Raw genomic sequence first — 12,482 nt, forward strand, 5'->3', positions numbered from 1 at the left:
GCCATTAGTTTAATTAATGTCAGTTAGAGCAAAGATTGAAACCCTATGAAAAAATATAATAAAAAGTGTTGGATATGAGGCTGGAGCCGTGGCACAGCAGTAGGACATCTGCCTTGCACGTGCTAATCTAGGATGGACCATGATTCGAACCCCTGGCATCCCATCTGGTCCCCCAAGCCAGGAAAAACTTCTGAGTGCATAGCCAGGAGTAACCCCTGAGCATCACTGGGTGTGACCCAAAAACCAAAAACCAAAACAGAAAAACAGAAAGTGTTGGATATAAGACATTTGGAAAATAAATTCACTTAGCTAGAAAGATTGTCTGAGAAGAGGGCTGAAAAATTAATTTCTAATTACCAGAATGTTTGCACCCTTAGGGAATGCCCTATTTGTGAGTGTCCTGCCATCAATCTTTTATCTGTACCCCCTCCTAGAAGACATTCAGAGATTTGGATAAGCTACCCCAGACTCTTTTGATATTTAAAGGCATATCTAGGTTAGATTAGCATAGATAGGCAACTGTGTGTTAATACTTGCCCATCCTGTGTTTACTGGCTCTAAACAATAGATACTGCATATATGAAGGACAGTAAGGGCTCTCAGTACAGAGGATATGAGCCTCCTGACCCTATGCTTTTCTCTCGTGTGTCTATCTTGTTTTCTTAACCATTGCAGCACCCTGCTTCAGGCCTTATACTCAGTTCTGGTCCCTGGCAAGAAAATAAATGATTTCTTCTAAGAAGTACTGGGAAGTAAAGAGACAGTTTGAGGGAGCTGCAGGAGGGATCAGGCCATCAAAAAAAAGTAGTGCAAACCTTGGTACAAAGTAAAAAGTCTTGGTACTTAGGAAAAATATCATCTAAGGAAATCATGGGACTGGTAAGGGAGACAGCTGATTAAGAAAGCAATCCACTCCAATTATCCTGGAGTGAATGAGTTTAAAGAGTCATTATAGTCAGATACAACATTTAATCATCCGTCGAACTTTTTCATGATGATATTTTTGGGAATTTGAATGGGCATTCTTAATAGATAATATGGTAGTTTTAATGACTTGCTTATAATTTCTACAGAAAATTTTATTTATGTCATAGGACTATATGAGCATTGCATATGTGTGAGATCTCTGGTACTTACACACAGAAATGTTTGTTTTAAATAATTGGTTGATAAATGACAACCTGTTCAAGGCTAGAACTTGAAAACCAGTAAGGCATAGCCAATGGATAGTAATATGGAACATTCAAATGTATACATACTCACAGTTGTTTGATGTTCAAGTACATGTTGATGCACTGTAAGCAAAGCTGGCAAATGCCAAGGAGGTTTTTAAGCCCTTGGGAGGTGTTCCAAAACTTGACTCAAGTCACTGGCACAGAGTACAAGCTCTCGAAAACTACTTGATGTTTCTCCAAGGAGACATTTTAGGTTATTGGGACTTATCCAGAATATTCTCCTGAAGTGACCTCTCAGGCACACAGAGCCTGACTGTGTCCTTTCTGAATGTTTGTTTAGCTTGTTCATGTATAGGAGATCTTTTTGCATGGCTTGACAATGTGAAGGCAGTGGCTGTGGCCATGGTATTATATGCCTATGTGTGGACAGCAGGATTATAGCACATAGGAGAACCTATATAATTAGGAATCATTGAAGAATGATATTCCTTTATTGAAAGCTACCAAATAAAAGAAGCTGCATGTTTAGGAACCTCTTGCTTTTAAATATTCTCTTCTTAATTTCTTTCTTTTGGGCGCTGAAACTGTTATACTGTTCAAAAATTCATGCATTATCTGCTACTTAACAGGTAAAGAAACTGAAAATATAAACAACATATTTTAATTAAAATATTTCAAAAGAGGTGGGAAAATAATGCAGTAAATGGCACACAAAAAATCTAATTAATATTTTTAATATGAAGATTATTTTCTTTGGGGCAGTACATATTTGGCAGTGTTGGGGATGGATACACCTGGAATGCTCAGGGAATCCCAGGAGCCTCACACACACGTGTGTGCTCTACCATTTCAGTCATAATTCTGGCCCAGCATTATGTTTATTTTTAGGTCAAATTTTTAAGTGCCCAGCCAGTACTTACTTCTGGCACTGCACACAGGTATTACAATTGGAGATGCTCTGAATATCATATTGGATGTCAGAGATTGAACTAAAGTCGACTGTATACAAGACAATAAATAATTGTACCTGCTGTACAATTAATTGCTTTAGCTGTAATTTTGTTTTTAAGTTCAACATTTGTAACATGAATTTAAAAAATAGTTAATAAAACGTTTATTGTATATACATATAATGCATACTTCTCTTGTAGGATATACTTTTATTTGTAAAGTGATTTTTTAATAAGTAATGAAACCAGATTATACTGATGACCTTTAAGTAATACTTGTTTTCTGTAATTTTTGGTGCAATCGATTATAAAATTTATTATCGTGTTTTAATGTTATATTGACATTATAATTCTTGATTTTATTTAAAAACTTAAAATGTTTTTTGAGTAAGAACTTAGCAGTGTGCCCTATTTGTCTTTTAAATCATTCTGATTAAATGTAAGCCCCAGGGGGTAAGAGATGAGTAAAATGAAAGATGAGGAGGTAGCTGAGAGTTGGGAAGAGGAGGCAGAACAGTGGGCAGGATATCCAAATCACTAAAAGTGTTGCTTGGGTCCGAAGTAGAAGGAGGAGACCACACAATTGGAATAAAGTTTAATATATTAATCCGTCTGACAATAAAAGCCCCCCATACTGGCCAGCCAGGGCCACCTCCCAAAGGAGATGAACCCCATCCAAGGTCACAAGGAAGATTATATAGGGAAATGATATAGGGAGGTTCCAGCTTTCTGATGACCCTTAAAATGATTGGCTATTATCTAGGGGTACCTTCCTACTGCTCCCTTGTTCTTCCCTGATAAGCTATCTGGTATGGCCAGGGGTTGGGTCTATGGAAAGAGGCTTGTAAAGTTCTAACATATGGTTTATAGTCCAGTGGTCGGCAACCTATTTTTTCAACTAAGCCAAATCTCGCCAAAACCATGATTGAAATTTATTTTGAGAGCCACACAGGGCGCCCACTGACAGAGGCTAGGAGCAGAGTCCTGACTCCTTGAGCGACCGCCCGGCTCACAGAAGAGCCAAATTAAAAGTGTGAAGAGCCACATGTGGCTGGCGAGCAGCAGGTTGCCGACTACTGCTAAGTCCTCACAAAATGGCGTCTCTCCCTGCTTGTTGTGTATTTTTTGTAATATTGTTTTTCCCTGTCGTCCCACCTGGATCTTCCAGGTGGGAGCGATTAAGGAAAGAATAAAATAGCATGTTGGAGAGGTGTAAGGGGCTTTTTTGCCAGATCTGACGGCAGGTTCGGTTTGCTTTCTGGAGCTGGCTACAGACTGACAAAAGACTCTCTTAGCAGAACCGTTGGTCCCCTAATCTTTTGTCTGTGTTGATTATTTACTCCGGATATTATTACCAAGTTCTCCCCCAAAAGGGGGGACGGAAGAATGGAATTTAATTTATCTTTCTGGGAGCTATTTGTGGACTCAGAAACAATCAATAAGGAGTTCAAATTCCACCAACATCTGCTCAGACCTAAGAAGCCTGTCATGTGGACCTTTACAAAATGGCATCCCTCCTTGTTCAGAACTCAGATACAAACAGTGTGATTCAGGATGCAGCTCCTCCCGCCCCCCATCCCCAGTGCTGAATCCTTGAGAGGCCAACCAGTAACACTGTGGTCAGCAGACTTAACTCCACCAGCAGGCCCACCTTTCCTGTCAGTTTCTTAGCTGAAGAAACATTATGAAGCCCCAAAGTGGATTCTGGACAGCACCATTCATGAGGAGGAGTAGAAGAAACAGATTCTTGACAGGCCAATCATTATCTTCCAACATGAAGAGAGTATACAGCCCAATAATGTGATAAGAGAGCCAGTGAGTCCTGATTTCACAAAGCTTTAAACATTTCAGATAAAGGTTGCCACTACTGCTGCCACCTTTTGGGTCTTTGGCCACCGGTTGCACTAGCATGACAGGTAACTGGACTTGAGCAGAGGGAAAGACCTGTACTCGTACTTGTACTGTGATTTCCTCTGCTTCCTCCACTATGACCTTGAACCCCATGCACTGTGACAGCCTCCCTTCTCTCATTTCCCACTGTGATGGCCACGTTTACAAGGGCTGTTCCAAATCAGGGGAAAGGGAAAGGGAATGTGTTGGGGTAACCCATCAAGGACACAGAAGAGAAAGAGTCAGACAATGCCAATTGGACAGGTCAGGGTAAAACCAGTGCCAACAATAACAGTTTAACATGCTCATTAATTTGGGATAAGAGAAAACTATTGAGAACTCTCACTTACCTACCCATCCCAAATGAATGATTTTTTTTGTTGTTGTTATTTTATTTTATTGAGACCATTGTGAATTACAAGTCTTTCACAGTTGTATTTCAGGCATGTAGTGAGAATGAATTAGGGCCATTCTCACCACTAGTGTTGACCTTCCTCCACCCTATTCCCAGCATTCACCCCATACTTCCCCCCTCAGCCCCCTGGACTACTAATGTAACAGGTCCATTTTGTATTATAGTTCGGGACTCTTGATAGTCTCATTTACTATAGGTTGGTTACTTAGATCTGACTTTTTTTTCTCAATGTTCCTGAGACCACTTGGCTCCTGGGTTCCATCCACTTTTTTTTTCTTTTCTCTATTTGTAGAAAGATAGAGAAATATAAGGCAGAACAAAATAATTCAATTTCTAAGATTCTATGGAAAAGACAGGAGCTCCTATCTGATAGAAGATATAAATAAAATTAAAAGGAAGAAACAAAAACGGGGGGGCAGATGTGACAAGATTTTTTTTCATAAGCATAGTAAACATTAGGAAAATTAGAAAGGAAATTTCCTTGAGATACAGTGTGTCTCCACCCATGAAGCATACTCTCATTAAGATAGACTACAGACTGTTGGGCATGTTGGTTTTTCCCCTAGGTCTTCCTTTATGTTCCCAGGAGAAGTTCTGTTCAGCTATAGTTGACAAAGTCAGTCTTCTGTAATTAGAGATCTTGGTTTTTGCAAAGATCTTAGGATGGAGCATCTTCTGACTTCATCTCTCTGGAAGGTAGTGAGGCAGGGCACCCTGCCCTTAGATCAAGTGGTTGTTTTCTCATTGTCAGGGTGTCATACCCTGTAGCAATGTGGTGCCAGAGCAGTATTAGGGCTTCCTCTGGGGGGAGTTTGATTACTTGTGCAGGAAACTGTGTCAGTTCTAATGTTGGGATACGGTGTTTAGGGTGGACAGTCGATATCTGATCAAGTAAAGTATATGGCCTGATCTCGTATCCCAAGCAATATATTTTTAACTCGAATTTTCTACTAAGCTGATAAATAATAATAAAATAAATAAAATAAAAAATGAATTGGAGAGACTACCTCTACATATGGAGATAATCACTAAGAGTTTAACTATTAAGGAAATGCATCTACAGAAGCATATGAAGAAAGTATAGTATCCCCTTTAAATATTTTGAGATAGTCTGAGAGAGGATAAAATCTAAGGGACATTTCATCCCACACCATGCTTTTGTCGAGACTGAGAAATGGTTTGTAGTAGTCAGAGATCAGGTATTGTCCTCAAGATAGGAACTCTTTGGAGCCAAATTCAGTAGAAAGCCACAGTCCACAGTGAGGAGAGGTGGGAGAAAAAGGACTGCATAAAATGAGTCAGCAGTAGCTGTAGCTTCAGCTTCTTGCTGGGGTAAAAGATGGAAAGTTTAGTGGGTGTCCTTTCACTTTGGGAGCTGGGTGGAAGCTTTCTGGGAAGGTCCCAGTTCCTGAGGAGTTAAGAACTGAGGGTAAAGAGGGTTAGATTGAGAAATAACAGATCAGGGTTGAGGGGGTGAGAGGGTTTTTGTAAAGTGGTGAACTGAGTGGGAGGGAGGAGTTATAGTACATATATATAAAATATACAGTTTAGGGAGGGATTACATATAATACAGATTAGACAAACATAGAGGAGTCTACCACCTGTATACTCACACTCACTAATGGACAGACATTGAAGATCTATTTGTAGATTGTAGTTGGAGGACTATCCCTCATGGAATGGGTTATAATTCTTTAACAAATGGGATTGGCACATTGGATGGGGAGAAATGTTTTCAATTTCTAGGCACTTTATCAATGGTGGGGTAAACTTGCTAAATAGAGCTTTCAGGGTTAGATTATGCTTGGAGAATTTTAGTATGAACATAATTTTCATGTCTAGAGTATTAAGCATTATGGTAGTGGCCACAATAAGAGGATTCTACCCCATGTAGTATAGTCTACTGTGTTGTGTGCATCTAAGTTCCTTACCTTTCAGAAAACTGACAGTGTGGGCATTCTGATATGAAGTAACATAGTTTGAATTGAAAGAAAGAAGAAAAAAGATAATAATAATTTTCAAAACATACTCAGAGATCAGGGCCTGTAACAAGAGTTTATGATGTCAAGTTGCCTATTTCAGTTATCTTTATGGACATAAGCATTAGATCATAATAGCAGATGTAATCAGAAGAAAATAGATAAATTGGACTATTTTGTCAAAACATGGGCATAATGAACACTGTATTTGGTTTCTAATGTGAGAAAGCAATGAAATGCAAAAAGTTTGACAAACCTGTATCTCTAAGAACCTCCGTGGACAAAGAAGTTGAAGAGTTACTTTATATATAATAAAATTAAGGCACTAAAACACACTGATAGTGAGCACTGCAGTGGTAGTGTCTAGCTTTCAATTACATTCTACACCTGTTTCTGTGGATAAAAACATTAGAATATTATAGGCCTCTGTAGTGAGAGATTGATTGAACACCTCTTCAGTTTAAACAGTAGTTTCCTTTGTTGCAGGTTTCTTTGTAGCATAAAATCTAGTAAAGGATTTCTTTGTGTTTCTCTTATTCTACTTTGATTTCTTTTCCTTACTGGCACCTACAGTGTTTGGAGTATTTACCATTTAGACAATAGTGTTTCTTTGTGGAGTTATTTTAAATAGCACATATAAGGGATACATATCTGTATTTATCCTTCTTTTTGCTCACTTCATTTAACATAATATCTTCTATTTCCATACATGTTGCTGCAAATTGCATGACTGTATCATTTTTACTGTTATGTAGTATTCCATTTTGTATATGTTCCACATCTTTATGATCCACTTGTCTGTTGTTGAACATCTAGATTGATTCCAAGTCTTAGCTATTGTACTTCATGCTGCAATAAGTAGTGGTTTCAATACATACTTTTGGATGAATGTTTTTATATCCTGGGTATAGATACCCTAGATACCCGAGAGGGATTGCTGAGTCATATGGTAGATCAATTTTGAGTTTACTGAGAACTCTCTATACTGTTTTCCATAGAGGTTGGACCAGGCAGTATTGCGACCAGTAGTGGATGAGAGTTCCTTTCTTACCACATCCCTGCCAACAGAGATTTTTCCCATTATTTTTGCTATATGCCACCCTTACTGGAGTAAGATGGTACCCCATTGTTGTATTGATAAAGATTTCCCTAATGATAAGTGATGCTGAACATGTGTCTGTTGGCCATCTATTGATATTCCTCAGAAAAGTGTCTATTCATTTCTTCTCCCTATTTTTGGATGTTTGTTTTTGTTTTTGTTTCTTTTTGTCTTGTTTGCTTTGGGGGCCACCCACAATGATGCTCAGGGATTACTCCTAGCTCTTCACTCAGAAATTGCTCCTGGCTTGGGGAACCAGATGGGATGCTGGGGGATTGAATCTCAGTCCATCCTAGATTAGCATGTGCAAGGCAAATGCCCTACCACTTGCACCACTACTCTGGCCCCTGTTTTTTTCTTTTTTAATTTTGACCACAATGGATTACAAATCTTTCACAGTAATATTTTAGGTATATGGTGACATTGAATCAGGGGCATTCCCACCAACAATGTTGTCCTTCCTTTACTCCTGTTCCCAACATGTGTCCCATATTCCCCTCTTTTGCCCCCAGGGCTGCTAGTAAAAGTGGTCCCCTCTGTGTCTAGCTTGTTGTAGATTAAGTACTGATTCTGTTGTCATTGGCTTTGGATTAGGTGTTTAAGTCTGATCATTTTTTATTTCTACTCGATGTTCATATGATGTTTCGTATTGGTAACCTTCATTGTTTCCCCCTAAATTTGTGAGGCAGATCAAAATGGTTCAAGTTATGTGATTCTGTTAGAAGGAGAGATTAAAAAAAAAAAAAAAGGAAGGGTGCAAAAATCAAACAAACAAAAAATGGGAGGAGTCCTTCTAAAGCTATAAATATCAATTGAATAGAAGAAAGTGAAAAAGGAAGAAAAAGGAAGAAAAATCAAAGAAATCCTAAAAGCACCATAGCAATACAGACAACAACTAAACAGTAACCACAGTCCCGAAATAAAGCACACAAAAAAAAAAATCAACAGCAGCAATAACAACAACAACAACAAAATTAATTTGTGCTTCCTTTTTATTTTTTTTTTTTGCATAGGCACAGTAAATATTGGGAATATTAGAAAGAGTATTCCCCTGGCCTAAGAGATACAGGGTTTCTCTGCCCTTGAAGTATACTGTCATGGGAATAACTATAGGCTCTGTTCATGTTCTTTTACTCTCCCCTAGGACCTTTGGTGATGACTGGGAACTTTCTGTTTAGTCATGGATGATAAAATCAGGCCTCAGGAACTAGAGATCTTGGTATTTGTAGAACTAACCTTTATGAGAACTTTGTATATCCTAGATATCAAACCTTTATCTGCTGTGTTGAGTGCAATATTTTTTTTTTACCAATAAGTTAGTTGTCTTCTAGTTTTAGCCCATGTTTTTTTTGCCATACAGAAACTTTTTAATTTGATGTAGTCCCATTTATTTAAGTTTGATTCTTTAGCTCTTGCCATTGGTATCCTATCATCAAAGATTTTATGGAGGTGTAATTCTTGGAGTGTTCTTCCTATGTTTTCCTCAATGAACTTTATGGATTTGAGTGTAAATTTGAGGTCTTTATTCCATTTTGAGTTGGCTTGTGTAAAGCAGGGTTCTCAAACTCAATTTACCTGGGGGCCGCAGGAGGCAAAGTCTGGGTGAGGCAGGGCCACATAAGGGATTTCACAAAAAAAAAAGGGACAGTGGGCAGGAGCAATGGAAATGACGTCTGCGCTAGGCGCAAAGTATTCATGATTATTCACTTACCAAATATTCGCAATAAAAATTGCATTAGTAAGAAAAAAATCGCAAGATATCACATTAAACATTTGCATACCCCGAACAGAACTGCTCGGGGTATACGAATGTTTAATGCTATTTTTTCTTACTAATGCGATTTTTATTGTGATTATTCAGTAAGCGAAAAATCTCGAATACTGCAATATTTGAAGGCCAGCCACGGGCCACAAAATGTTGTATGGAGGGCCGCAAACGACCCGCGGGCCATGAGTTTGAGACCCCTGGTGTAAAGTGTGAGGTATGGGTCAATCTTTAATTTCTTACAGATGGATATCCAGTTGTTCCAACACCATTTGTTGAAAAGCCTGTCTTTGTTCCTTTTCAAATTCTTGGCTCCTCTGTCAAATTTAGTTGACTGTATATTTGGGGGTATGTTACTGGATATTCTGCTCTGATCCGTTGATCTGAGACTGTCTTTGTTCTAGCACCATGATGTTTTGATCACTATGGCTTTTTAGTAAAGCTTCAAGTTAGATAAAGAGATGTCACCCAGTTTCTTTCTACTGGCAGGCACAGGGAACCATATGGAATGCCGAGGTTCGAACTACCATCCATCCTGGATCAGCTGCTTGCAAGGCAAACGCCCTACTTTTGTGCTATAACTCCGGTCCTCAGGTTTCTTTTTTATATGGATTTGACTAACCTAGGTCTTTTTTGGTTCCACACGAACTTATAATTGACTGTTCTAAGTCCTTAAAGAATAATGTATGATTTTTTGAATAGGGATTGCTTTGAGTCTTAATAGTCGTTTAGGTAAGATGGTCTTTTTGATGATATTTATTTTTCCAACTCATGATCACTGATGTTTCACCAATTCCTTAGGTCCTCTTCAACTTCTTTCTGAAGTGTTTTGAAGTTTTCTGAATATAAATCTTTTTACCTCTCTTGTTAGGTTGATTCCTAGGTACATGATAGTTTTAAATACTATTTTAAATGGTATGAAATCTTTGATCTCTTTCTCCTCTGATTGATTATTTATATAAAAAGAATGCAACTCTCTTTTGTGTATTAACTTTGTAGCTGGCCACTTTGCTGTATTTCTTTATTGTTTCTAGAAATTTTTCTGTAGACTCTTTAGGATTTTTCATATATATTATCATAACATCTGCAGAAAGTGATAGTGTGATTTCCTATTTCACTATCTGAATTTTTTTTATTCCCTTCTATTGTCTGATTGCTATTGCTAGGACTTCAAATACTATGTTGAATGAGTGTGGAGACAGTGGACAGCCTTGCCTAGTGATTGAAATTAATGGAATGCCATGCCATGATATAAGATACCTCCAGATGTATCTACGAATTTTCCTGGAGCAATGAGCTGATAAATCCACAAGAAATATTTTAGCCAGCTGGCCCATTGGTGGACGTTAATTATACCCCCTACTGGGATTACTGACAATATTTCTTAAATTCATGACATGATAGTAACATTACAATTTCTTATTATTTGGCACATTCTCTCCCTTTTAAAAATTACAGGCCAAAATTCGGCCTCAGTCAATGACTCTGTCAGGGAAATTTTCAGCACCAAAAGTCTACAAAGAGTTTCCCCTCTGGCCAAATCTGCATCTCAAAAGCAAGGGCCAGCTAAGATGTAACCCCTGCTTTCTGCTTTCAGCTTCTAAGTGGTAAACGGTTTCTATATTCCTGCCATTCAGCTGCTCCAAATTGTAGCAAAACAAGTTTTTCATCTTTTGACATAAGATCCTCCGTTCTAAACTAGCTACATAGGCTTCTCCTTATTATGCTAGATCCTCCTTCCTAGCTCGGGACTTCTTTGCACCTATATTAGTTAGTTTTTGATATGTGTATTTTAGGGCATGCTGTCATTGTGTCCCTTCTTCTATGACTGGCATTTTGTCAACACAGAAATTCCTTTCATACCTGAGACTGGGTTGACTATGTATATATATTACCAACATGGAAGAGTAAAATTGTCTCAAGTCTTTTGAAGACAAGGGTCTCCATACAATTTATTTTGTGTGGTTTCATTATTTCATATTTCATATTTTGCCACCCAAGCAATCCACTCTCCCTGAAATCCCACTAGCGCTGTAGGACAAAAGCCACCTACAGCAGAAATGCTTTCAGTTTTTCACCATTAAGAATAAAGTTACAGTGCTCGCTTCGGCAGCACATATACTAAAATTGGAACGATACAGAGAAGATTAGCATGGCCCCTGCGCAAGGATGACACGCAAATTCGTGAAGCGTTCCATATTTTTTTGGATACAGAGGGGACCACATATTCTAGCCGCCCTGGGGGTGAGGGAAGAGGAAATGGGAGGTAGGACAACAACGGAGGGGTAGGGAGGACAATTTGGGGATGGGAATCCCCCCTGATTTTATGTAAATATGTACCTAAAATGTTATTGTCAACAATATGTAAGACACTATGATCAAAATAAAAATTATATTAAAAAAAAAAAGAATAAAGTTACAGGCTGTGGGCTTCATATAGATAGCTGCAACTATCTTAAGGAAGCTTCCTTCCAACCCCATTTTGTTGAGTGTAATCATGATGAATGGTTGTTGGATTTTTATCAAATGCCTTCTCTGCTGAAAAGGGAAGTCATCACTACCCCACCCCCACCAACCTTGGCAGATGTCCCGCCCTTAAGGAAGTCATCACTACCGCCCCCACCAATAACTCGTATTACCTTGGCGGATGTCCCACCCTTAAGGAAGTCGTCACTACCCCTTCTTCCCCCTCTCCCTTCTTATGGTATATAAGAAGGAACGTAGAACGCCACGTGGTCCTTTGCCTCTGTTCAGTGTTGAACAAGCATTGTACCCTGGCCGGCCAAAATAAAGAACCCCACTTGAGCTTTTGCCTGAGTAACTATCTCTTCATTTCTCCATGTCGGAGTGTTATCTGGACTGCCAGACCTTTCATTGGCGAGCCAGCCAGGAGTCCTTGATATGCCTGGAGCGAAGTAGTGAATAGACGACTTGGTGGGTTCTAAGCAGTGTGTCCTGTGTTGTTGGTTGTAATTTAATGTGTGTTGAAAACTAGCAGTATATTGTGTGTTGGTTGTGATTTGATGTGTGTTGGAAATTGAAATAGGGGAATGATGATAGTTTGACTGAGGGCTTGAAAGTCCCCACTCGACATGGATTCTGGGTGATAGTGAACTTCTGTGGTGAACCCTATTTCTTTTACTTGATGTGTGTTGGAAATAGAAATAGGGGATTGGTGAAAGTGTGACTGAGGGCTTGAAAGTCCTCAC

General features: G+C 38.8%; 1 non-coding gene across 1 annotated transcript; it reads left to right on the forward strand.

Moving 5' to 3' along the window:
* The first annotated feature begins 11,370 nt into the window (after positions 1 to 11,370).
* Positions 11,371 to 11,477, forward strand: LOC126003015 (U6 spliceosomal RNA). Its single transcript, XR_007493562.1, has one exon. It is a non-coding gene; the product is annotated as a U6 spliceosomal RNA (small nuclear RNA).
* Positions 11,478 to 12,482: the final 1,005 nt, after the last annotated feature.

Source organism: Suncus etruscus, chromosome 2 (assembly GCF_024139225.1).
Source record: "Suncus etruscus isolate mSunEtr1 chromosome 2, mSunEtr1.pri.cur, whole genome shotgun sequence".
Classification (NCBI taxonomy): domain Eukaryota; kingdom Metazoa; phylum Chordata; class Mammalia; order Eulipotyphla; family Soricidae; genus Suncus; species Suncus etruscus.